The sequence below is a fragment of the Cupressus sempervirens genome, chromosome 9, assembly GCF_028749045.1.
Source record: "Cupressus sempervirens isolate cs-2001-9-10 chromosome 9, ASM2874904v1, whole genome shotgun sequence".
In the NCBI taxonomy this organism is placed as follows: domain Eukaryota; kingdom Viridiplantae; phylum Streptophyta; class Pinopsida; order Cupressales; family Cupressaceae; genus Cupressus; species Cupressus sempervirens.
The window spans coordinates 59107263-59133829 of record NC_143126.1 but is presented as its reverse complement, the minus strand read 5'-3'; positions in this window follow the sequence as shown (position 1 = coordinate 59133829).

Genomic DNA, 26567 nt, shown 5'->3' with positions numbered 1-26567 from the left:
TCTCCTTGACACCTTTTTAGCAATCCAAGAACTCTTGCTTCTTGGTCTGTGAATCCTTTAATAGAAGTCTAGAATTTCTTTTCTCACTTGATTCTTCCCTCTTTTAATTTTAGTTTGAATGGATTATGTAGGATTCATTGAATCTAACCCATACTTTGTTTCTTCTAGAAACATCATGAAGAATCCTCTCAAATTCGCTCAAAAAGGGTTTACATAGAATTCTATGCCACTAGTTCATCATCCTTATCCTCTAATTGGTTCATAAAATTCAAGGTAACAACTTCATTAGCTCAGATTTGGTGAATCTTTGACTTTTCAAATAATGCAGCAACTCAACACTATTGAAATTTTGGTGCTCAGCACACACTGTGTTACTCGGCATGAACTATATTTTACTGATGCTTGGAACCTACTATGGATTCACTCAACATCCACTAAGTTTTTCTAATGCTTGGCACCTATTACTTTTCTTGGCACCTAAACATGCTCAACTCCTTCTATATCACTTGGCACATAATAGAATTTGCATTTGCTTAGTTCCAACTGAAAATTTGCTTGACTCAATCTAGCTTGCTCGGCACTCACTAATGAACTTAGTTAAGCTTTACCCTCAACCTTATTACAACTTATTCTTCCACTATTTCTATGTGTGGCTAGCCTTAGTATTTTCAAGTATGTTAGCAATACATTATTTAACCAATATCTTAACTGATCCTTGCACTTCATTACAAAACCATAACTCAACCTTTCCCTTAGCTGCTATTGTTACATCTTGTTGATTAAATCCTCTTCATCAATCAACTAAGTGATTGTACTTGGATCTTATAAGAAATTTTCATTCCTACATCTAGTAGGTTTGACATCAATGAAAAAATAATCATTGAAAACATTCTTTATCAACCATCTTCCTCCTTCTCAACAATCTCCCTCTTTGGTAGAGACCTTTTCAATCAGATTTCCAACAATCTCCCTCTTTTGCATTGATGGCAAACCAAACTGATCAACCAAGTTAACAAAATGCTAACTATGTTAAAACAATAAATCAAATGCCAAACTTTATTCAAAACTATTCATTCTATTAGCAACATAATTTAACTTATGACTCCTTCTGTATTATTCTACTGATAAACTATCTTCCTCTGATTGATCCCTAATTTCTCCCTTTGATACGCTATTTCCTTTTGCATATCTAAACATTCTTCTTCTTTCTACCACACCTAACTTCTTATAATATTGTTCCTTTGTATACATTGATCATGTTCTGGTATCAGCTACATTAGCTACTTCTCCCTCTATCCAATTGAATGTTGTTGATCAAATGCTATTGATTAGTTTCTACATTCTTCTCCCTCAGTTGTTGATTAGTTTCCTTATTCTTCTCCCTCTTTGAAAATAATGCCAAAGATATATTATTTTAGCATCTTAACATGCAAGTGTAGCATTTGTAGGCACTCTAATTCCTCCCTCTATCACATTACTTGCAACTAATTTGGAACTTCAGCACTTTGATTACTTCAGGCATGACCCTAAAGTAAATATCCTCTACATCAATTTGTAATATGCCAAAAATCAACTCATTTGATGTAGGGCAATCTTTCTTTATCTCAAGTATCCTTGGCTAGGGGTATCACCCATAACTTACCTCTAACATACTCAAAAGAACCTTTAGGTAGTGCTTTTGTAAAGATGTCAGCAATCTATTCATTTGAATCGACATATTCCTTTGTCACTTTCTTTTCTTCCACCAATTCTTTTATATAGTGATACTTGATTGCAATATGCTTTGTTTTGGCATGCATCATAAGATTCTTTGATATGTTGATGGAACTTGTGTTCTCACAATAGAGTATCATAGGTTCAGTTACCTCTTCCTTCATACCATGTAGTAGATGTTTGATCCATACAATAGTGGTGCAATTGATAGCAGTTGCAACATACTTAGCTTCTACTATGGACTATGAGATACAACTTTGATTTTTTCTAGTCCAAGTAACCAATCTTTTTCATGAGAAAAGTTCTCTTCCACTGGTGCTTTTTCTATCATCAATATTACCTCCCCAATCTACATTAGTGTAGGCTCTCAACTCAAACTTTTCACTCATTTTGTAGCATAAGCCAAAGTCATTAGTTTCTTTTAGATACCTCAGTATTCTCTTTATTTCCATCAGATGATTCTCTCTTGGATTAGCAAAAAAACTTTCCACTATTCCAATTGCTAATGCAATGTCTGGTCTACTATGTACAACATACTACAACTTTCCAATCATTGATCTATACAATGTCTGATTCACTTCAGTTGGCTCATTATTCTTGAATGACTTATGACTTGTTGCTATTGATGTACTAACTATTGGAAATGATTGAAAAAGATCATGAGGAAAGTTGTTGGAATGATCATATGGAATTGGTAAAGAATGTTCTCAATAATTATTTTGTCATTGATGTCAAACTTGCTACTTGCAGGAATGACAATTGCTTTAGTGATCCAAATATTATCAATTAGTTGATTGACAAGGAGGAGGCAATCAAAAAGATGTAACTAGAACACCTAGAGAAAGGTTGAAGTTATGATGTTGTAATGAAGTACAAGGATTAGCTAAACCATTGATGAAAAAGTGTATTTGATGACATACTATAAGATACAGAGAATGGGCACACTGAAACATATCAAAATGTAAGGTTTTAGCTAAGTTGTTTGTAAAGACCAACTAAGTTCATTAAAGAGAGGGAGCTGAGCAAGCTAGTAGGTGCCAAACATATTCCTAGTTGAAGCTGAGCAAGTTTAACTTCAGATGTCGAGCAAATACAAGTGTCGAGAAAATACAAGTGACGAGCAAATACAAGTGTCGAGCAGATACAAGTGCTGAGGAACATAGAGGCACCGAGCACCAGTAAACCTATAATGCCGAGTTGCTGCATTATTTTGAAAATTAAAGATTCGCCAAATCTAAGCCAACAAGGTTGTTATGTAAAAGTTTGTGAATTAAATGGAAGATAAGAATGATGAGCTGGTAGCACAGAACACCATGTAGAACATTTTTAAAGACACAACTGACAAAGTTTTTAGATAAGAGCAAGATATGGGGTAGATACATTGTATCCTACCTAATCCATTTGAAACCCTAAAATTGGAGAGGGAGAATTGAGTGGCAAAGGAAAATTAGATTTCTATTTAAGGAGTCATAAGTTCATGAAGAAAAGAGAGAGAGAGGCAGTCAAGCATGAAGGCATAAAATGCTGAAGGATGTGCTAAGGAGCAAAGAGAGCATAGTTACTCTGTTTCAATAAGAAGACCCCAGATATGGATGCATTGGTATGATGAGTAAGAAAATTCAATTAGATGAAGCTTGAGAGGAAGACAAGCAATCAAAGCTGAAGTGATTAAAGTTAAGAAAAAAGATTGAACTGAAAGTGTGATCTAAACTCTGCAAAGTATGTTGTAAGTTGTATCAGATCAAAACGCCATTATCGTTACTCTCTAGCAATTGTAATAGTTAGTTTAAATTCTATGGACTTAGGTTGGCTTAATAGCCATGAGCTAAATCCTTTAACAAGGTGACATTCCAAGTGAATGTTCTAAAGTCCTTTAACCAGGCCCATTCCTAACAGTTTGGTGAAATCCTGTAACAAGGTCACATTTAACAGTGTGTTGTAAGCCTTTAACAGGGAAAGTTTTTAACAAGGCATCACTTTAGAAGAGTGAGAATCAAGTAGCATGTTACTGGTGATTTTTCCCAAATTGGGTTTTCACGTAAATCATTGTGTCAGGTGTTGATCTTGCATGTTTTATCTCTGCATGTTGATTTACTGTAACTTGCTAATATGGTTGATTTATGTTTGGATGGATGAAAAGTGTATGGATTCATTAAAAGTAGTGAAAAAGTATTATTAGGGCATTTGGACCTTGAATAACTGATTCACACCCCCCCCCCCCTCCCTCTCAGTTATTCTAAAGAATTCTAATAATTGGTATCAGAGCCTAGTTGTTGATTCAGTTTAAAGGGACTATAAGTAGAAAAGATCAAAATGCCTAAGAGAGAAGTTCCCAAGCTCAACAAAGACAACTTTGTTGCATAGCAAAGCTTGATGAAGCTACATCTTGGATCCATAGTAGATTACGCCCAAAATTCAATTTTCACTGAACATGTAGATCCAACTAGTACTCTTGTTACAAAAGATATGAAAAATAAGCAGGAACACAATCAGACAATGTTGGAGATTGCCTCTGCACTCAACTATGTTGAATTTGATGATATCAAAGGATGTGACACTGCATTCAAAATGTGGAAAGCCCTATTAGACATCTATGGAGGAGATAAGAATGTACAAAGAGCAAAAAGAGAAAGTCTCAGAGGGAAGTTCGATGATATGAAAATGGAGGAAAATGAGAATGTTGCTTAGTATGGCGCAAGAATAAAAGAAGTGGTAAGTGCAATAAGATGTTTGAGTGGTCAATTGGGTGAAGATACTATTAATAGTAAGTTCTTAATAACCTTGCTCCCTATCTATGCTATTAGAGTATCAGCAATACAAGAGCTAAGATGTGTACCGGGAAACAATCTAAGTTTTGAAGGTATAATAGGTAGACTCACTACATTTGAGTTATCTAATTTTAACAACTATAGACCTGAGAATGTTGAATCTGCTTTTAAGGCCAAGTTATCACTGAAAGATGTTGAATATGTGAAATCAAAGAAAGGAAGAAAAATGAAATATATATCCAGTGACAGTAGCATTGATGAGGAAGATGTGGAACAATTGGAAGCATTGGTTGCTAGAAGATTTCACAGAGGCAAAGGAAAATTCAAAGGTAAGATGCCTATCATTTGTTTCAATTGCAATGAAGTAGGTCATATTGCTGCCAGGTGTACACAGAAAAATGATTACAAGGAAGGCAACAAATAAAAATTTAGAAGAGATGATGACAAAAAAGATTACAAAGAAAAAGGCAAGAAGTGTTATATTGTTGAAGAAAATTCTAATGATAATGATGATGAAGTTTTTTATGTATCCATGAAGGACCAATCTATTGAAGAAGAGCCTACAATACTAGTAACATGTATGAACAAGAATGATAGATGGATCATAGACAATGGATGCTCACATCACATGACAGGAGACAAAAGTAAGTTTGTTAACTTTACTCAATATGATGAATAGTGTTAGATTTGGTAATGATGCTCCATGTTAAATCAAAGGAAAAGGTTCCATTAAGCTCACAGAGAAAATTTCATGTGATAATGCATACTATGTTGAAGGATTAAACTACAATTTGCTGAGTGTCTCATAGTTAGGCAATATAGGTTGCAAAGTAGAATTTGGAAACAAAAATGCAAAAATCTATGATACTGATGGTAAACTGATAGGAAAAGGAGATCAAATAAGGAGTAATCTATTTTACCTTGATATGGATGATGGTTTTTGTTTTATCGCAAAACTTGATGATGAATGGTTATGGCATAGAAGATTATGTCATGTCAACTTTGACAATTTGGTCAACATCAATAAAATGAAGAAAGTCAGAGGTTTACCAAAATTGAAGAAACCTAATAATATCATGTGCAAACAATGTCAGCAAGGAAAGATGACAAAGTCAAGTTTCCAAAGCAAAAACTATACATCTAAAGAAATACTTGAGTTAGTTCATACTGATTTATGTGGTCCAATGGAAATACAAAGCTATAGAGGAGATAAATACATAATGTTGTTTGTTGATGACTATTCTAGGATGGTGACTGTTATGTTCTCAAAACAAAAATTTGATGTTTTTCAAATGTTTAAGTGGTATGTGGCTAGAGTTGAAAAGGAAACAAGAAAGAGCTTAAAATGCCTAAGATCAAATAGAGATGGTGAATTCACATCAAATGAATTCGAGATATTTTGTAATGATAAAGGAATCAAAAGACAAACATCAGGTCCTAGAACTCCCCCACAGAATGGAATTTCTGAAAGAAGAAATAGATCTGTGATTGACTATGCCAGAACATTAATGATGGAAAAGACTGTTGCTCTAAAATACTCGAGAGAAGCTGTAAGTGTAGCTATTCATACACTCAACCGAGTATAAGTCAAGAAAGGTACAAATACAACACCTTTTGAATTATGGTATGGTCACTCACCCAATGTAAAACATTTCAAAGTGTTTGGTTGCAAATGCTTTATCCTTAAAGATGCTAGAAATGAAAAATTTGATGCAAAAAGTGATGAAGGCATATTTCTTGGTTACTCCACTAGAAGTAAGGCATACAAGTGTTTGAATACTAACACTAACAAAATTGTGGAAAGTGCAAATGTAAACTTTGATGAGCACATAGAAGTTCAAGCTGAAGAACCAAAGAAAATGGAAGAGTATAGAACCTTTGTGTATTCTTATGAAAGAATGCCTGTTGACGAGGATAATGTCAATCAAATTGAAACTCAACAACAAATTTTAGGTTCAACCGAGTCACAACCAGTGAATGTCGAGTTGAATTCAGAAGTTGATAATGAAGTCAGTATGCATGAAATAGATGAAGAACAACTTGACAACTCAATACATAGTGACCCTGAATCAGAAAGATCAAACATAGAAACAAGGACAGAACCAAGATTATCCAAATATGTAAAAAGACATCACCCTGCTGAATAGATCATTGGTGACAAATATGCAAGACCAATGACAAAGAACAAACTAAGACATGAATCATGTTTGATTAGCAAATATGAACCTAAGAAAGTATATGGTGCATTACAAGATGATGACTTGTATAAAGCTATGGAAGAAGAGATTGATCAAATAAAGAAAAACAAAACTTGGAGTTTGGTTCCTAGACCAGTTGACAAAAATATGATTGGCACCAAGTGGGTATTCAAAAAAAAGCTAGATGAGAATGGTGAGATTACCAGAAACAAAGCTAGACTAGTATGCAAGGGTTATGCTCAAGAAGAAGGACTAGACTATGGAGAAACATTCGCCCCTGTTGCTAGAATGGAAGGAGTAAGAACTTTACTTCCATATGTTGCATATAAAGATTTTAAAGTCTATCAGATGGATGTAAAGTCTACTTTTTTAAATGGTATACTAGAAGAAGAAGTCTACATTGAACAACCAGAAGGATTTGTTGATGAGAACAATAGGGACACAGTTTGAAACAAGCACCTAGAGCATGGTATGAGAGACTTCACAAGTATCTAATGAAAATATGATTTGAAAGAACTGATGATAACAACAAAATGTATATCAAAGCAGAAGAAGGTAAGGATATTATTGTATTTGAAATCTTTTTGGATGATATAGTGTTTGGAGGAAAGGAAGTGCTTTGCAAAGGCTTTGCTGACAAAATGAAACATGAATTTGAGATGTCTATGTTTGGTGAGATCAAATTTTTTATTGGATTGAAAGTACATCAACTCAAACATGGTATATTTGTGACACAATAAAAGTATATCAAAGAGATTCTTAAAAAATTTGGATTGAAGGAGTCCAAACTAAACAACAAACCAATGGCCACAAGAAATAAACTATCCAAAAATGATGAATCAGCTAAAGTCAACCAAACAATGTATAGATGTATGATTGAAAAACTACAATATGTTGTACATAGTAGACTAGACATAGCATTAGCAGTTGAAATAGTGGCTAGATTCTCTACTAATCCTAAAGAAAATCATCTCATAGCAATAAAAAGAATAATGAGATATCTTAAAGGAACTGATAACTTTGGTCTGTACTACAAAAAGAATAGAAAATTTGAGCTTAATGCATATACAGATGTAGATTGGGGAGGCAACATTGATGGTAGAAAAAGCACAAGCAGAGGTGCATTATTTTTAGGCAAAAGGCTTGTTACCTGGACTAGCAAGAAATAAACATGCACATCCTAGTCCACTATAGAATCAGAATAGGTGGCAGCAGCAGTCAATTGCACAAACATTGTGTGGCTCACACATCTATTGAAAGGAATGAAAGAAGAGGTAACAAAACCCATGATGTTGTATGGTGATAACACAACTGCTATAAACATATCCAAAAATCCAGTAATGCATGCAAAAACCAAGCACATCACAATAAAATATCACTATGTCAGAGAATTGGTAGAAGACAAACAAGTGAAGTTGGAATACATTCACACAAAGGAACAAACTGCAGATATCTTCACCAAACCATTGCCCAAGGATGCTTATGAATATCTTAGAGACAAGTTGGGGGTAATACCCCTAACTCAAGTAGTATAAAATAACAAGGAAGCTGCCCTGCATCAACAACAATAAATCATCGAAATATCAGAAGAATGATGTAGAGGATAACAGCAGGAGCAGAAACTCCAAATCAGTCACAAGCATGGTAACAGAGGGAGAAAATAACAAGAAGAAAAATCTTATATTTTGCATGATAAAGATGCTACATCTTTGGCATTTATGTCAAAGAGGGAGAAATATGCAAAAACTTGATCAATACAAAACAAGAGGGAGATATATATGAAAGAGGGAGATATATGAGATTAGTAGTAAAGATGCAGCAGCAAAGAAAAATAGTAAACAACATATGCAATCTTTGGTGGTAACTAAGTTGATCAATTGATCAGTTTGGTTTGCCATCAATGCCAAAGAGAGAGATTGTTAGAAATGATTGAAAAAGATCATGAGGAAAGTTGTTGGAATGATCATATGGAACTGGTAAAGAATGTTCTCAATCATTGTTTTGACATTGATGTCAAACTTGCTACTTGCAGGAATGACAATTTCTTTAGTGATCCAAATACTATCAATTAGTTGATTGACAAGGAGGAGGCAATCAATAAGATGTAACTAGAACACCTAGAGAAAGGTTGAAGTTATGATGTTGTAATGAAGTACAAGGATCAGTTAAACCATTGATGAAAAAGTGTATTTGATCTATAAGATATAGAGAATGGGCACACTGAAATATATCAAAATGTAAGGTTTTAGCTAAGTCTTTTGTAAAGACCAACTAAGTTCATTAGAGAGAGGGAGCTGAGCAAGCTAGTAGGTGCCGAATAGGTTCCTAGTTGAAGCCGAGCAAGTTCAACTTTAGATGCCGAGAAAATACAAGTGCTGAGAAAATACAATTGCTGAGAAAATACAAGTGCTGAGAAAATACAAGTGCTGAGCAGATACAAGTACCGAGGAACACAGAGGTGTTGAGCACCAGTAAACCAATAATGTTGACTTGCTGCATTATTTTGAAAATCAAAGACTCGCCAGATCTAAGCTGACAAGGTTATTATCTAGAAGTTTGTGAATTAAATGAAAGATAAGAATGATGAGCTAGTGGCATAGAACACCATGTAGAATGTCTTTAAAGATACAACTAATGAAGTTTCTAGATAAGAGCAAGATATGGGGTAGATACATTGTATCCTACCTAATCCATTTGAAACCCTAAAATTAGAGAGGGAGAATTGAGCAGCAAAGGCAAATCAAATTTCTATTTAAGGAGTCATAAGTTCATGAAGAAAAGAGAGAGAGAGGCGGTCAAGCATGAAAGCATAAAATGTTGAAGGAGGTGCTAAGGAGGAAAGAGAGCATAGTTACTCTGTTTCAATAAGAAGACCCTAGTTATGGATGCATTGGTATGATGATTAAGAAGACTCAAGGAGATGAAGCTTGAGAGGAAGACAAGTAGTCAGAGCTGAAGTGATTAAAGTCAAGCAAAAGGATTGAACTAAAAGTGTGATCTAAAATTTGCAAAGTATGTTGTAAGTTGTATCAGATCAAAAAGCCATTATCATTACTCTCTAGCAATTGTAACAATGAGTTTAAATCCTATGGACTTAAGTTGGCTTAATAGCCATGAGCTAAATCCTTTAACAGGGTGACATTCCAAGTGAATGTTCTAAAGTCCTTTAACCAGGCCCATTCCTAACAGTTTGGTGAAATCCTCTAACAAGGTCACATTTAAAAGTGTGTTGTAAGCGTTTAACAGGGCAGGCTTTTAACAAAGTATCACTTTAGAAGAGTGAGAATCAAGTAACATGTTACTAGTGGTTTTTCCCAAATTGGGTTTCCATGTAAATCATTGTGTCATGTGTTGATCTTGCATGTTTTATCTCTGCATGTTGATTTACTGTAACTTGCTAATATGGTTGATTTAAGTTTGGATGGATGAAAATTATATGGATTCATTAAAAGTAGTGAAAAAGTATTATTAGGGCATTTGGACCTTGAATAACTGATTCACCCCCCCCCCCCCCCCGTCTCAATTATTCTAAGGAATTCTAACACTAACTAGTTTTGAATCTTCTAATCCAAATGTCTTGAGAATCTCCTTGATATATTTTGATTGCGTCACAAATATTCCATGCTTCAATTGATGTACTTGTAATCCAACAAAGAATTTGATTTCTCTAAACATTGACATCTCTAACTCATATTTCATTTTATCAAAAAAATCTTTACATAGAGAATCTTGTCTTCCAAATACAATATCATCCACAAAGATTTCAAATATCAAAATTTCTTTACCTTTTTCTATTTTGATATACAGTTTTTTGTTGTCATCTGTTCTCTCAAATCCTATCTTTACAAGATATTTGTGTAGTCTCTCATACCATGCTCTAGGTTTTTGCTTCAAACCATTGAGTGCTTTGTGAAATTTTCAAAGCATATCCTTGTTGTTGTCATCAACATATCCCTCTAGTTGTTTTATGTAGACATCCTCTTCCAGTATACCATTAAAAAATGTAGACTTCACATCCATTTGATAGACCTTGAAACCTTTATAAGCAACATATGCAAGTAGTGTTCTTATGCCTTCCATTCTTGCAATAGGGTTAAATATTTCCCCATAGTCCACTCTTTCTTGTGTATAGCCGTTGCAAACTAGTTTGGCCTTATTTCTTGTTATCTCACCATTCTCATTAAGTTTTCTTCTAAAGACCCATTTGGTACCAATGACATTTTTATTTGCTAGTCTTGGAACTAGGGTCCAAGTGTTGTTCTTCTCAATCTAATCTATCTCTTCTTCCATAGCTTTATGCCAGTTATTATCTTGTAATGCATCTTTCACTATTTTGGGCTCAACCTTGCTTAGCAGATATGATTCATTCCTTAGTCTATTCCTTGTCATTGGTCTTGCATCCTTCTGACCAATGATTTTCTTTGTAGGGTGATGTCTTCTCACATACTTGGTTAGGTTTGGCTCTATCCTTCTTTCCATGTTTGGTCCTTTAGCTTCAAAGTAATTTTGCTCTTTTCCTACTAGTATTTCATCATCTCTTTCATGAGTACTAATTTTAGAATAAGAATGTGCATTTTCTTCATTCAGTAGCTCAACTTCTAAATTCATCTTGACACTCATTGGTTGTGACTTGGCTAATACTGAGATTTTTTGCAGATTTCCAATTTGATTGGGAGCTTCATCTTCAATAGACATTCATTTATAGAAGTATACAAAAGATCTATAATCTTCTAATTTCTTGGACTCATCAACTTGGACTTCTACATTCTCATCAAAATTTACATTTTCACTCTCCATAATCTTGTTAATGTTATTATTCAAACACTTATATGTCTTACTTCTAGTGGAGTATCCAAAGAATATCCCTTCATCACTCTTTGCATCAAACTTACCATTTCTAGCATCTATAAGAATATAGCATTTACAACCAAATACTTTAAAATGTTTTACATTAGATGAGTGACCATACCAAAGTTCAAAATTTTTTGCATTTGTACCTTTCTTGACTTGAACTCAATTCAGGGTGTAAATAGAAGTACTTACAGCTTCTCTCCAATACTTTAGAGCAACATTTTTCTCCATCATCAATGTTCTAGCATAGTCTATCACTGATCTATTCCTTCTTTCTACAATGCCATTTTGAGGTGGAGTTTTTGGTGTTGATGTTTTCCTTTTGATACCTTTATCATTGAAAAATATCTCAAATTTTTTTGATGTAAACTCTCCTCCTCTGTCTAATCTCAGGCACTTTAGACTTTTTCCTATTTCTTTCTCAACTCTTGCCAAATACCACTTGACCATTTGAAATACATTAGATTTTTTCTTTATGAACATGGCAATCATCATCCTAGAGTAGTCATCTAAAAATAACATTATGTATTTGTCTCCTTGGTAGCTTTGCACTTCTATTGGGCCACAGAAGTTAATATGCACTAACTCTAGTACTTCTTTGAAAGTGTACATTTTTCTTTTGAAACTTGACTTAGTCATCTTTCCTAGTTGACATTGTTTGCACATTGTATTTTTCAGGCTTCTTCAGCTTAGGAAAACCTCTAACTTTCTTCTTTTTACTGATGCTAATCAGATTGTCAAACTTAACATGACATAACCTTTTATGCCATAACCACACATCATCAAATCTAACAACAAGAAAAGTTACATCTTTCATGTCAAAGTAAAATAGATTACTCCTAATTTGTTCACTTTTTCCTATTTTCATCAATATCATAGATTTTGGAAGTTTTGTTTTCAAATTCTACTTTACAACCTACATTGCTTAACTGAGATACACTCAAAAAATTGTAGTTCAATCCTTCAACATGGTATGCATTATCACATTAAATTTCTTCTATAAGTTTAATAGAACCTTTTCCTTTGATTTGACATGGAGCATCATTTTCAAATCTAACACTATTTCTATCATATTGAGTAAAGGTAATAAACTTACTTCTATCTCCTATCATGTGATGTGAACATCCACTATCTATGATCCATTTGTCATTCTTGTTCACATAGGCTACCAATGCTATTGCTTCTTCTTCATCTGACTTATCCTTCATGGCTACATAGAACACTTCATAATTCTCATCAGAGTCCTCTTCAACAATGTAGCATTTTTTTCCTTTGTCCTTATAATTTCTGCTATCATCTTCTCTTTTGTTCTTGTACTTATTTCCTTCATTGTAGTTCTTCTTCTATGTACACCTTGTAGCAATATGTCCTACTTCATTGTAATTAAAAAAAATGATAGGGAGCTTATCTTTGAATTTTCCTTTGGCTCTATGGAATCTTCTTGCCAGTAGTGCTTCCAATTGTTCCACATCTTCCTCATCTATGTTGTTGTCACTGGATGCATGTTTTCGTTGTCTACTCTTCTTCTTTTATTTCACCTCCTCAGTACCTTTCAATGTTAGCTTGGCCTTGAAAGAAAATTCAAGATTTTCAAGCCTGTAGTGATCATAATTGGACAATTCAAAAGAAGTGAGTCTTCCCACTATACCTTCAAAGATTAGTGTGTTTCCTAATACACACCTTAACACTTGGATGATTAAAACTCTAATAGCATAGATGGGGAGAAGGGTTCTTAAGTATTTACTATTAATAGTATCATCTTCCAAATGACTTCCTAGACTCCTTATTTCACTTACCACTTCTTTCATTCTGGAGCCATATTGAGCAGCATTCTCACCTTTCTCCATTTTCATGTCATCAAACTTTCCTTTGAGGCTTTCTCTCTTTGCTCTTTGAACATTCTGATCTCCTCCATAGATATCTAATAGGTATTTTCCACATCTTGAATGTAGTATCAAATCCTTTGATGTCATCAAATTCATCATAACTGAGTGCAAAGGTAATCTCCAGCATTGCCTGATTGTGCTCCTTCCTTTTGTTCAAATCATCTACAAAGAGGGGTCTATCTAGGTCTACATATTCCACTCCAATTGAGGTTTTTACATAAACATCTATTGATCCAAGGTGGAATTTCATTAGAATTTTGTATACAAAAAAGTTATCTTTGTTGAGCTTGGGAACTTCTCTCTTGGACATCTTGGTCTTCCTACTTCTAGTACCTTGAAACTAAATCAGTAGATGGCTCTGATACCAATTGTTAGAAATGCTTTAGAATAACTAAGAGGGGGGGTAAATTAGTTATTCAAGGTCCAAATGTCTAATTAAAACTTTTTCAACAAATCAAGTGATCCATCAAACTATTTATTCATCCAAGCTTAAAATTTTCCTACTTAGCAAGTTACTATAAATCAACATGCAAGCATAACACATGAAGAATCAACACATAACACAGTGATTTACATGGAAACCCAATTTGGAAAAAACCACCAGTAACATGCTACTCATTTCTCACTCTTCTAAGGTGATGCCCTATGAAAGGCCTACCCTATTAAAGGCTACAACACACTATTAAATGTGACTTTAGAAAATTCACTTAGAATTTCACCCTATTAAAAGATTTACATATGGTTTTAAAACCAACCTAAGTCCATAGGAATTTTACTCTAACTAATACAATTACTAGAGAGTAACAATAAGGGCTTTTGACCTGATTATAGCTTACAACTTTATCTTGCAGATTTCATATCAAACTTTAGCTCTTCTCAATTTTCTTGGTTTTCAGTCCCTATAGCTCTGATAGCTTGTCCTCGTCTTCAAGCTTTATCTTCTTAAGTCTTCATTCTCTATATATCAGTGCAATCCTCTCTTTTTGACCATTTATTAAAGCAAAGTCTCTATGCTCTATCCTTCCTTCTCCTTGATGCCTTCTCCTTAACACTCTTCAACCAATTCAAAATTTGGCACTTTATCAACTCTTGCTTCTTGGTTTGTGACTTCTTAAATAGAAGTTTGGAATTGTTTTTCCTGCTCGATTCTTGCCTCTTTTAATTTTAGTTTGAATGGATTAGGTAGGATTCATTGAATCTAACCCATACTTTGTTCCTTCTAGAAACATCATGAAGAATCCTCTTGAAATTGCTCAAAAATGGTTTACATATGTGCCACCAGCTCATCATCCTTATCCTCCAATTGGTTCACAAAATTTAAGGTAACAACTTTGTCAACTCAAATTTGGTGAATTTTTGACTTTTCAAATAATGTAGCAGCTTGACACTATTGAAATTTTGGTGCTCAATACACAATGTGTTACTTGGCATCAACTATGTTTTACTGATGCTTAACACCTACTATGGATTCACTCAACATCCACTAAGTTTTTCTGATGTTCAGCACCTGAACATGCTTGAGTCCTTCTATATTGCTTAGCACACACTAGATCTTACATTTCCTCAACTCCAACTAAAAATTTTCTCAGCTCAAACTAGCTTGATTGGCACTCACTAACAAACTTAGTTGAGCATTGTAGTCAACCTTATTACAACTTATTCTTCCACTATTTCTAGGTGTTGCTAGCCTTAGTATCTTCAAGGATGTTATCAATACATCATTTAACTGATGTCTTAATTGATCCTTGCACTTTATTACAAAACCATAACTCAACCTTTCACTTTGGTTCTATTGTCACATCTTGTTCATTAAATCCTCTTCATCAATCAATTAAGTGATAGTACTTGGATCTTATAAGCAATTTTCATTCCTACAACTAGTAGGTTTGACATCAATGGAAAAAAAATGATTCAAAACATTCTTTATCAACCATCTTCCTCCTTAACAATATCCCTCTTTGGTAGTGATCTTTTCAATCAAATTTCCAACAACCCATTCATGCTTCTCCTCATGAATGTATATCTCCCCTTGATAGATATAGATAGGTTGTAAAGATTTTTTCATGTTATAACAAGTCACATTTATAAAAAAAAAAAAATTCATGTATATCTCTCCCTTACTGACATCAATGACAAATGTTTCATTATGAAAATCAATCATTTAAAAAAAAAATGAAAAAGAATACCAAGTATCAAATGACACTATTTAAACAATGCTCAAGATTTCTTAATAAATCTTCTCAAAAGAGTAACTAATCTCTAAATGAAGTATCACCTAAATACAATCCATGTGTAAGATTAATATTTTCATATACATTCTAATTAGGATTAGGGTTTATTCAATTAGGAGTATGGTAAATATTACATTAGGGTTACTATAAATGAAGATTAGGGTTTATTAAATTAAAAATATTTAAGATTAGGGTTTATGAAATTATGGATTTCTATATTATGAATATTTAGGATGTAGTCAACTAGGACAACTTATCGAGGGTGGAGAAGGTTGATCCCAAGCTCTAATAGGTACATCCACATCTCTCAAAAGTACAAATTCTCTCTAGATTTCTAGGTCTAGGCAAACTTTATAACTTAAATTTTTAATTTTAGAGATATTTTCTCTTGCAAACATGCTTCATTTTATTTTTTATATTGTATGTGCAGCAATCAATGATGAAAATATTGGACAAGGGGAAATTAAAGTTGAAGTAGTGGATATCGAAAAAGGATCATCCCAAGGTCAAAGAAATATGTACATTGAACTCTTTAGTTCAAATTAAAAGTTGAAAATTTATAATATTTGAAGATGTCAAGATTTTGATAAAATTATATAATATTTAAAGTTAGGTGTATACATATATGTCCCCTAGAAATATTGTATCTTAAGACTTATTTTTAATTATTCTTGCAACTTGAGATGAAATTAAAAATAAGAATGTTAATCTAGTTGAAAGATTGAAGCGAAAAAATAGTCATAGAAACATAGATCATTCAATTGAAATGGATGTGGAAAAATTGATATAATATACTAGGAAACATACACATACTACAAAGAGGAAATTGAATTAAAAGCCCATGAAATAATTGCACAATTTGAGAATCTTGATACAATGGTGAAAACTCAATTATTATCATATTTACTTCTAAAAGATAAATTAAAATATCCATTGAAGCTATTGCGTATAGATACAAGCATAAAAATGGATGAGGAATTCTAAATTATAAAAAGATATTTTTGAAAGTGTTAAGGAACAATTTTATTCCATTGGGAAAAAAACTAGATCTATAAATAAATCCATTGCATGAAGAGTGATGCTGATATCTATTTTAAATAAGAAAATATCCCAAAAAAGACAAATCTCTTCACTATCATCTTATATCGGGTATAGTTGGAAGACAATATTACACTATCTGAAGAGGAGAAACAATTTGGATGATATTTTAGAAGGAAATTGGAAACCAATGTATAGATATCCTTGATCAAATAGTATTAGGGAAATAGTTATGATCCTAGTTATTCAGTTTTAGATTGATAATGCCCATCCTTCACCAAATAGAAGAGATATCATCAAGCCTAGGATTTGGCCTAAGGAATATGTGCAATGTGGAAAACACTAGTTATATGTCACATAACATGAATTGTATCTCTCATTTTGTAATTTAAATCCTTACACAAAGATTGGAAAAGAATGTTTGAAAGATTGAAGCCCTATTTTGTGAAGCTAAATAAATATTTTGAAACATGTTATTTTCAATACTGTGGGTTAATTTGACTTCTAGTCAACTTATAAAAGAGTTGGAATAGCTCTTAACAGAGTTGGAATCTCCTAAAAGGGATTCAATGTCTCCTAATAGGGACTCATGAGTACTAATTGTATTTATTTGATTTTCAATAGGGTCACATCCTTTCATACGAAACGTTCTTTATTAGTACATTACCTTGCGGGCATCTTACTGATAAAGATTTTCCCTTTGATCAAGGGTTTCCCTAATTAATACACCCTATGTCACTTTTTATGGTTATTAACTTCTGTTTATTGTATATTTTATATATATATATATATATATATATATATAAAATTTATAAAATTTGATACTTTATTTTTCAACAATATAGCCAAGTCACCCCCCACTCTTAGTTGTAATTTTTGACTTTACTTTCTATCACATTTTTCACCTTCTAGAGTGGTTCTTTAGGTGTTGCACTATAATTTTTTGGCCATAACTTCTGGCGGGCCCATTATATCTTGATTATGTCTACACCTTCTCCAAGGCCTTCAAGACCTTCCCTTGTGCCCTTGTGAATAGGTAGACTTGGTTGACCTTCTCTAGAACAATTCAACCAAAGGTCAACCTCTTCTACAATGATTTAGGGTCATTGATCATGAAGTATCTTATGGTCTCCAATTAATTTCATTGTTTCCAAAGTCATAATTCTTTGTTTTCTTTCTAAAACATTAGTATAAAAGGAGGGTTGGGATCTTAATTTACAAACAAATCAATCCATTACAAATCAAGAACATGCAACATGTGAAAAATCCTTAAGCATTCATTAAGTTCAAACATTTGACTCTGCATCAAGGTTCTTTTTATGTGGTAGTGGAGTTTGGCTTTTAACGATGAGACCATTTATTTGAAGTCATTCAAGTACTTCTATCATTCAACATAACATGCCACATGCATTCCTATTCATGAGGTTTTGGCTTCTTTGATTTCATTTTGGTTTCTTTGAGTCAAGGCTACTATATTTACATATTTCATCACACAAAATTAAATTGCATCCACAAAGTTAATTATATCTTTCATTTCATATATTAGATCTTACTAGATGTTAGCATTTCCTTTCTCATGCTTCCATGTCTCTTTTCATTCCTAAACTAGAAATTAAGGAAAAAATCCTTCCCTTTTGAAATGGTAACTCAAATATCACAAAAAATAAGATGAAAAAAAACTAAAGAAATCTCATAACATTATGTGAAAATAAAATATATATAAAAAAAAATGGAATTTTTTTAATATTTAGACACATTTCAAAATTTAATAATTTTTTATTACAATTCTTAAATTTGAATACTCTTAAATCCATTAGGAAATTGATTTTTTTTCTACATTCTATTGTGTATGTTTTTTAGTATCAACATTTCAGTTCACACTCAATGATCCTTCATCAGGATGAGACAGATAGATAGTAGAGAAAGAAAGAATTGTACACCAGCATCACCAAAAAGTGAAAAAAAGGCAAGAAAATAAAGACCTACATGCACAATGAGGAATATAAATCAAAAGTAAGAATAAAAAATTAAAAAACTAAAAGGTAAAAAATAATATCATATAAAATCCAAAGGAATAAGAAATCAAAGGGACAAAACAACCTTATATGAAGGTTAAGGATGATGAATCTAAAAAAATAAATTTAAATTCTATCTATCTATCTATCTATCTATCTATCTATATATGAGAAAGAAAATTAAAAACAAACCAAGAAAAGGAAAAAAAAAAAAAACAAAAGAACAAAGGAAACATGGAGAAATAATGAGTTAACAAAAAAAAAAGGACTATGATATCACAATAAGTGACTATAAGAATAAACACACACACACACACACACACACACACACACACACGTGTAGATATGTATATGTAATATTTGTGTGTGTTCAAATAGTTATATATATGACTAAGTGGATTAAAGAAAATATGAAAGAGTAAATATGTATAGCTAAGTTATATGTATGTATGTATGTATGTATATATTTGTGTGTGTGTGTGTGTGTGTGTGTACATATGTGTGTGTATGTATATATATAGATATGTGTATATATATGTATATATACACACACATACATATACATATAAATAATTACATACACACACACACACACACACACATATACCTACCTACACATAGACATAGATGTGTGTGTGTGTGTGTGTGTGTGCTCATAAACTTTTACTTTATTATTTTTAGATTCTTGATAGTGTTCCTTTTTATAAAGTTGTCTTGTCCTTTTTGTTGATTACTTCTTTGACTTTTATGTCATATTATTTTTTAGCTTTTATATTTCATTTCTTATGTTTTATTTCTATGCCTCATTGTGCATATAGGGTTTTCTTTCCTTGCCTTTTCATTCCTTATTAGTCATATTTCTTTTTAATTCTTTCTTTCTCTAATATCCTTCTCTCTCATCTTGATGGTGGATCATATTAAGTTTGTGGATCTTTGATATTTTTGTATTTATATATATATCTTATATTTAAGTTTTGAGGAGGTTTATTTATGGAAATGGGAGATTATCATTATTCATAGCATATTATATGGTATAACCTATAAAGAACAAATACAAAAAAGACAACAAAATTAAATATAATTCATAATTAGATATTTTGACCGTATATATTTTTCTATAAAATTGTAGGTATGGTTTATATTGCATATGCTCAAAACATGATTTCAGATCTCATCAGGATAACAAAGAGAGAGAATCATAAAAATGTAAGAAAAGTAGAAGAGTCAAGCCAGATAAAAAGGGAGGAGAAAGAGAGTGAAGAAAGAATCTGATTCTCCCTTTCCTTTTCTTTAGGGGCGGGACCCAGATGATTCTGAAAGGCAAGCCCAATAGTTTGTGGATTCAACTGTAGACTGATTGATCCTACTCCATACAGTGGAAAAACCTATAGCCTACTTTCTAACTACTATAGATTCCAAGAATATCAAGTGTTAATGAAATGAAAAGGATACCCTAAGATGTAGAAAAAAAGAAGATAAAAGGAAAAAGGAGAGCAAAAAAAGAGCTATCAAAGATGCTAAAAAAGAGTCAAAGATACATCAACTAAAAGAAAAGATAAAAATAAAGAATAAAGAATTATATATATATATATATATATATATATATATATATATATATATATATAGGCTGAAGCCTTGTTAAATTATCATTTTTTATCTTGATTAATTATTATTATGTGTGTTAAGTTCAAGCAGACTCGAACACAAGACCTCCCACATGAGAAGTTTACAAATTTCCAAAATTCAAGTATTTTTCTTTTAATTTTGAAAAAATTATGAATATATAATAATAATAATATAAATATATATTTATAAAATAGAACAAATTTATATTATTAAATAAAATTGAATATTCTCTTAGTAATTTATTATTAATAAAATTAATTGTCATATTTATGAATTTATAAAGATTAATCTATATACTAACTAAATAGATTTCTCAATCATTAGTTATTATTATTTGAGACAAATTCTTTATCTCATTCACAACCAACTACAATATAGAGCAAGAAAATAGTTTTTTCCAATATGAAAAAGTTAAAACTTCTAGGCTCATGTTTATCACACTTGGATCTTTTTTATGTAGGTGCGACACTCTTGTTTCTCCTGAAACACAAGATTTTAATTATTTCCTATTTTCTATTCTATTAATAAAAATAATGAAGGGTATGTGCAGGATCATGGTCATCCAAACTATGCTCTTAAGTGGCAATAAAAAATCAGAAAATTAGGGTTACGTCAACTTGACGTGCAATTTTCTACTTGTTATTAACTTTATATCAAAAAGTTGAGAGAAAATTGAATATAGTTTCTAAACTACTAGGACTTATCTCAAAAAATAAAAATTGATTGGTCAATATTTTGAATTTTAATGCAATATTACAAAAATTTCAAAACAAATATAAGAAGTAGACATATGTTTGACCACCTTAATCAAAACCAAATGATAATATATTTTAATAATATTCTAGATATAAGTAGTAGACTCATGCTTAGATGTGATACATATTTTTGGGTATTTTTATTTTAAATAAATAATAATAAATTAATTTTTGACTTTAGTATTTTTGGAATAAAAAAACTCTCGTGTTTGACCACCTTAACTAATTCAAACCTCTGCAAAATTCAAATTTTCATTTTTTTCCTTATAGTAGAAGAAACATAGAATGTGATGCATCTTTTGGATTTAAAAAATGTTGTACCATTTGAAAGTTATAGTTGTTTTTCAAATAGTGTGTCAATTAACACTTTATATGTAAATTCATTAGAAAATAACCAATAATTACTTACTAAACTCATAATTTGACAAACCTTACATTTATGGAAAGATAAGAAAATTCTTAAGAAACCCTTTTCATTTCATCAAATTTTGATGGGAAAAAAGTCATTAGCTACATGTTTGAAGTAAAAATCACAAAAAAATAGGCCAAAAGCACATTTTTAGGATATTTTTAAAGTTGACCATATAGGTTTGGTATCAAAAGATATAGTAGACCTTATAAAGATAATTGTTTTCATTTTGTATTAGGGTGGGTGGAAAAAAAGTTGGAATAGATTTTGAAATGGTTTGAGATATTTCAGAACTACAGATTGTTTAAATCACCACTTTTTGGCATGCCATGATCCTACACATATCGTAAAGGCCCTTGAAATAGTTTTTAATGTTCAAATAGTTATTAACCTTCACTTCAATAATTCAAATTATCTAAATTTGTGATGATACCAAGTGGATTAGCTTAGACTGTTTTATCTAAAAATAGAGAATAATTACATATGAATATTATTCATTTCATTAATGCTTTAATTAGGCTCATTACATTTCATTTTCGCTTCATATTAGTTGCATTTTATCTCCATTGTACATTTTCATTATACATATTAATTCATTTATATTATTCACTTTCCTTACGTATTAATTTAATCTTACTTATATCATCATAAAATATCATTCATTGCATCATATCCTTAACATGTCCATTTTATTATCTTATAATCAATTCATTTCTTATGCAAAGCATTTTTTGCATTTTAAAACACATTTTTTATATCACATTTACAATGCGCATTTAGTTTCATTTTCACATTCCATATATTTGCATAAATATTTAAATATTCTTATATTTCATAACCTCATCCATCACATACAAAGATGTATATATCATACATAATTCATACATCCGTAATCCATTTGCATTGTGCAGACATTAGAGCACATACATCTATCAATATACATCACTCTACGTCATAAGATAGTCAATGCATACATATCATGCATAAAAGAGTAGCAATCATTCATTTTATGGCATTATCAAATGTTATTATAAATGAGTAACAAACATTCATCTAGTGATTAATTATTTAATCATTTATTTGGTCTTTTATTTAATCATTTTTATTTGTCTGATCATGTGATTTTACCTATTGACCAAATTAGTCATTTATTTAGTCACTTATACTTGTGATCTGCCAAAAGTTAGTAGAATTTGATCATTTTTAGTCATGTGACTAAACGTTTTAGTCACGTGACTAAATTTTTTAGCCATGTAGTCATTTATTTTTCAAAATTCTACTAGTGCAAATAAAATTACATGCTTAATTACAAGTTCAAAAATCATAAGTCTGATAACATATAATGAGGCATGATCAATATATATCTGCCAATAACAATATGGAGCCCTATCACAATATATTAAATGGCTGCCATTAATAAAATCTAATATATACACTACTACACGTGCATAGGTATGTATCTCTCTGTGTGTGTGTGTGTGTGTGTGTGTGTACATACATACATATGTATATATACTTATATACATGTAATTAAAATAATCAGTAGCAATTTAATTAACTTATTAGTATATCAAATAATCCATGTTTTACTTATTCTGATGCTAAAACATTAACATATCACAGAGTGTGATCTGAAATATTGATGTTAAAGACTTACACAATTGAATTCAGAAACAAAATTATATCTTAAATGGATCGGTGAAATATGATACTTAAAAAAAAGTTCTTAGATTCATAAGCTTGTTTTTTTTTAGACATATTGTCAATGTAAAAGAGATGAATTTTTTTTATTTTACTCTTGATATAAAAACCATTCTTATTTGAACTAACTTATCCCATTATTTCACAATGCATGAGCAAGGTTTTGAAGACAACATGTGACTATATATTTGGAGCTTCCCCATGTAAAAAATTAGTTTGGGTTTTTATTAAAAGAGACAATATTACATATATTCTAGGTGAGAGAGATATAATTAAATAATGCAAGTTGATAAAAAACATGAAGAAAAAATGTCCACTAATAAAATATTTTCTACTAATAAAAATCATCTCTTAATAAACTTATAATCTAAGATATTTTAATGCAAGTCACTCTAATCTTAAAGATTGAGGGGGAGACATTTTAAGAGTTATCATAAAATAAAGCAATTACCATGTTAAGGAAGGTCAAGTACATGTATATGTACAAATATAGACATGAAATATGATCTAAGATAATAGGGATCCACCCATTGTTGCTGATCTAGGATCAATCCTTCCTCCAATGATGTTGGTTATGATACATCCAACCCAACAAAGCTGACTCACAGTGGTTCCAAAAATGAAATTCTTGGACAGAGTGTATTTTATTTTTGTCAAATTTTGTAAATTGATTTTTGATGAGCAGAACATAAACAATGTTAAAATAGCTAATATTAATAACACAAATCTACTAAATTGATCTAGAGGTTGCTCACTCGTAAATTTTTTTTTTATCCTTTGTACTTCATAGAAATCTAACATCAAGAAAAATATTGAATTATGGAAGGATATTTTAATTTGATTAAACAATGCATGGAAAAAGGTGGAAGAATGAATATATACTGGATACATGTAATGAGAAGTATATTTATAGTACAAAGTAAAATATAAACTCATAATCAAAAGTATTGAAAATGATAAAAAAAAATGTAGGTGTCTTTGAAGTATATAAATATGGAAATAAAATACACACTAGACTACATAGGCTATGTCGAGAGAGACCTCTTAAAATTTTGGTAAAGATGGTTACAGAAGAAGTGTAGCTTTGTAGCCCTAATCTTTATCAATCACCATCATGTGAATAAAAATATTGAAATTCATAAAAAACCTAATAATAATAAGAACAATGAATGATGCAATACCATCTAAAAATAGCCATATACTAAGAGATGGATATTTCTATGACATTAAAATATGATAAGGAATGAATATTTCTATGATTCATTATTTTATCTTTAATGATATCATTTAATTAATTCATACTATGTGGAATTTGGTCTTGCAAACTATTGAAAAGACAAGAGTCTTAAATAGAGTACTAATAAAAAATAGTTGTCATCAAAAACCTATAAAATATGAAAAACATTAGTGATAGCATTAATATTTAGTCCATTACAGTAGAGCTTGCTATCTTTAAGAAGTCTTAAGAAATTTAATAAAATAATATGATAGAACCTATTACAATAAGAGATATATAAGTAGGTCAAGTGATGATATTAATTACTATAATATCAGGAACGAAAAAGGAACCAATGTGAAATTTGAAAATATTTCATCATGAAGTTAACTTATAAGTAATAGCAAAGATGTTAAAAGTTTTTATTAAAGGAGAACATGTTTGGAGGGTACTTAAAATTCTTTAGAAATAAATTAGTATGAATAAAATATTCAATTGTAAAAATTAATGTACTAAACAAAATTGGGGTGAATTGATTTGTCCAAAAACTGTAACTCTTAAAACCCTCAAATAACTACATATGAAACCAGTATTACTAATTTTAAATTGTTTAAGCACAAAAATAAAATTCACAAGTCAAAATAAACACAAAAGAAAAGTGTTTTTATCACGAAAACCAAATTTATATATGAATTCATTATGGGACTTAAACCCACAAAATAAGCTTGTTCAAGATCAAAGCTTGTTAAAATTAGGGAATTCACATACAATTAGGCACACTAGAAAGATTCTACTTCTAAAATACAAGAAAAGTGAATCATAGTACTTAATGTTGAGTTTTAACATCTATATTTGTATAACTTATATCCTAAGATCATTTTTGTGGACCTCACATTATGATATTTGATATTATTCACTATTATTGTACACTTAAATCAACCAAGAATCAATTTTTTTCTAACTATTTTTTTCTTGATTGCCAATACAATAGAACCCCACCATAGTCATTAAATCAAGTATACTCTTCTAAGACTTTCTTACTAGTTTTTTTATGGTATATCAAGCCACATAAATCAAAGCTATGAAAGTACATAACTTGTGAAATTTTTAATTTTCCAAGACTTTGAAGTCATTTTTTAGTTTTCCATAGTAAAAAAATTTCTAATACATCTCATGGATTTCATTTTCTTCCAATCCATCATTTTAGTTATAATGGATGTAAACCTTGATATTTTATACATCAAGAAGTCAATAAGGTACTTTAGAAAATTTATCCTAAGGGTCATCCTCCATGGAACTATAATTTTTTTTTTTGATTTTGGTCTATTTATTTATCCATAATATCAATGATCTTTGGTTCATCCATGATTTAAAGATAAAATCAAGTTGCAGAATCCACAATCACTTTTACATAAAATTGGAGGATTTAGTGATAGATTTCAAAATTTGCACTTCAATTTTTTTAATAATTACCTTAAATTATTCTCAAAAGATATTAGACTGAATAATGAAGTGTCAAATTTCCCTTTGAATTCTTTCCAAGTCATTATCTTTGTTGAAATTAAAGAACTATACCCAATTGACATATCCTTATATAGTCTGCCAAATCCAATTCATGTCCATAGATAAATGATATCATTATGTTATCAATTTATTTCTATTTTAAAATACTTTTTCTTGAAATATTCCACATAAAAGCCTTTGAGCTAATCAATTTGTTGAAAGAAGTTTGACACTAGATCCCACAATTTTTACAATATAATTAATATATCATTTTTTCACCTCTTTATCCTTTATTTCATTCTTAACTTCTTTGACACCAATCTTTTATTTCCTTTTCCCATTTTACATAACATTTCTTTCTACCAAACCTATCATATTTGCATTTGTATTATTGTATCTGTATTTACTAATAGTGTAACTCAAATTATCACATTTAAATCATATCATATTAGGGTTTCCATGTCTTTTATTTTCTTTATTTATTCTTAATTTTTATATCTTTATAAAATAACCTTTTTTTTTCAATTTTATCAAAATTTGCACTCCTTTGGTTCACATAGTTTTTCATATTTTATGTACAATTACATAAATTATGTCCATAATTGTAGTAGGTAAAGTAATATCTAAAATATATATAGGATTATGTTTAACTTTGCA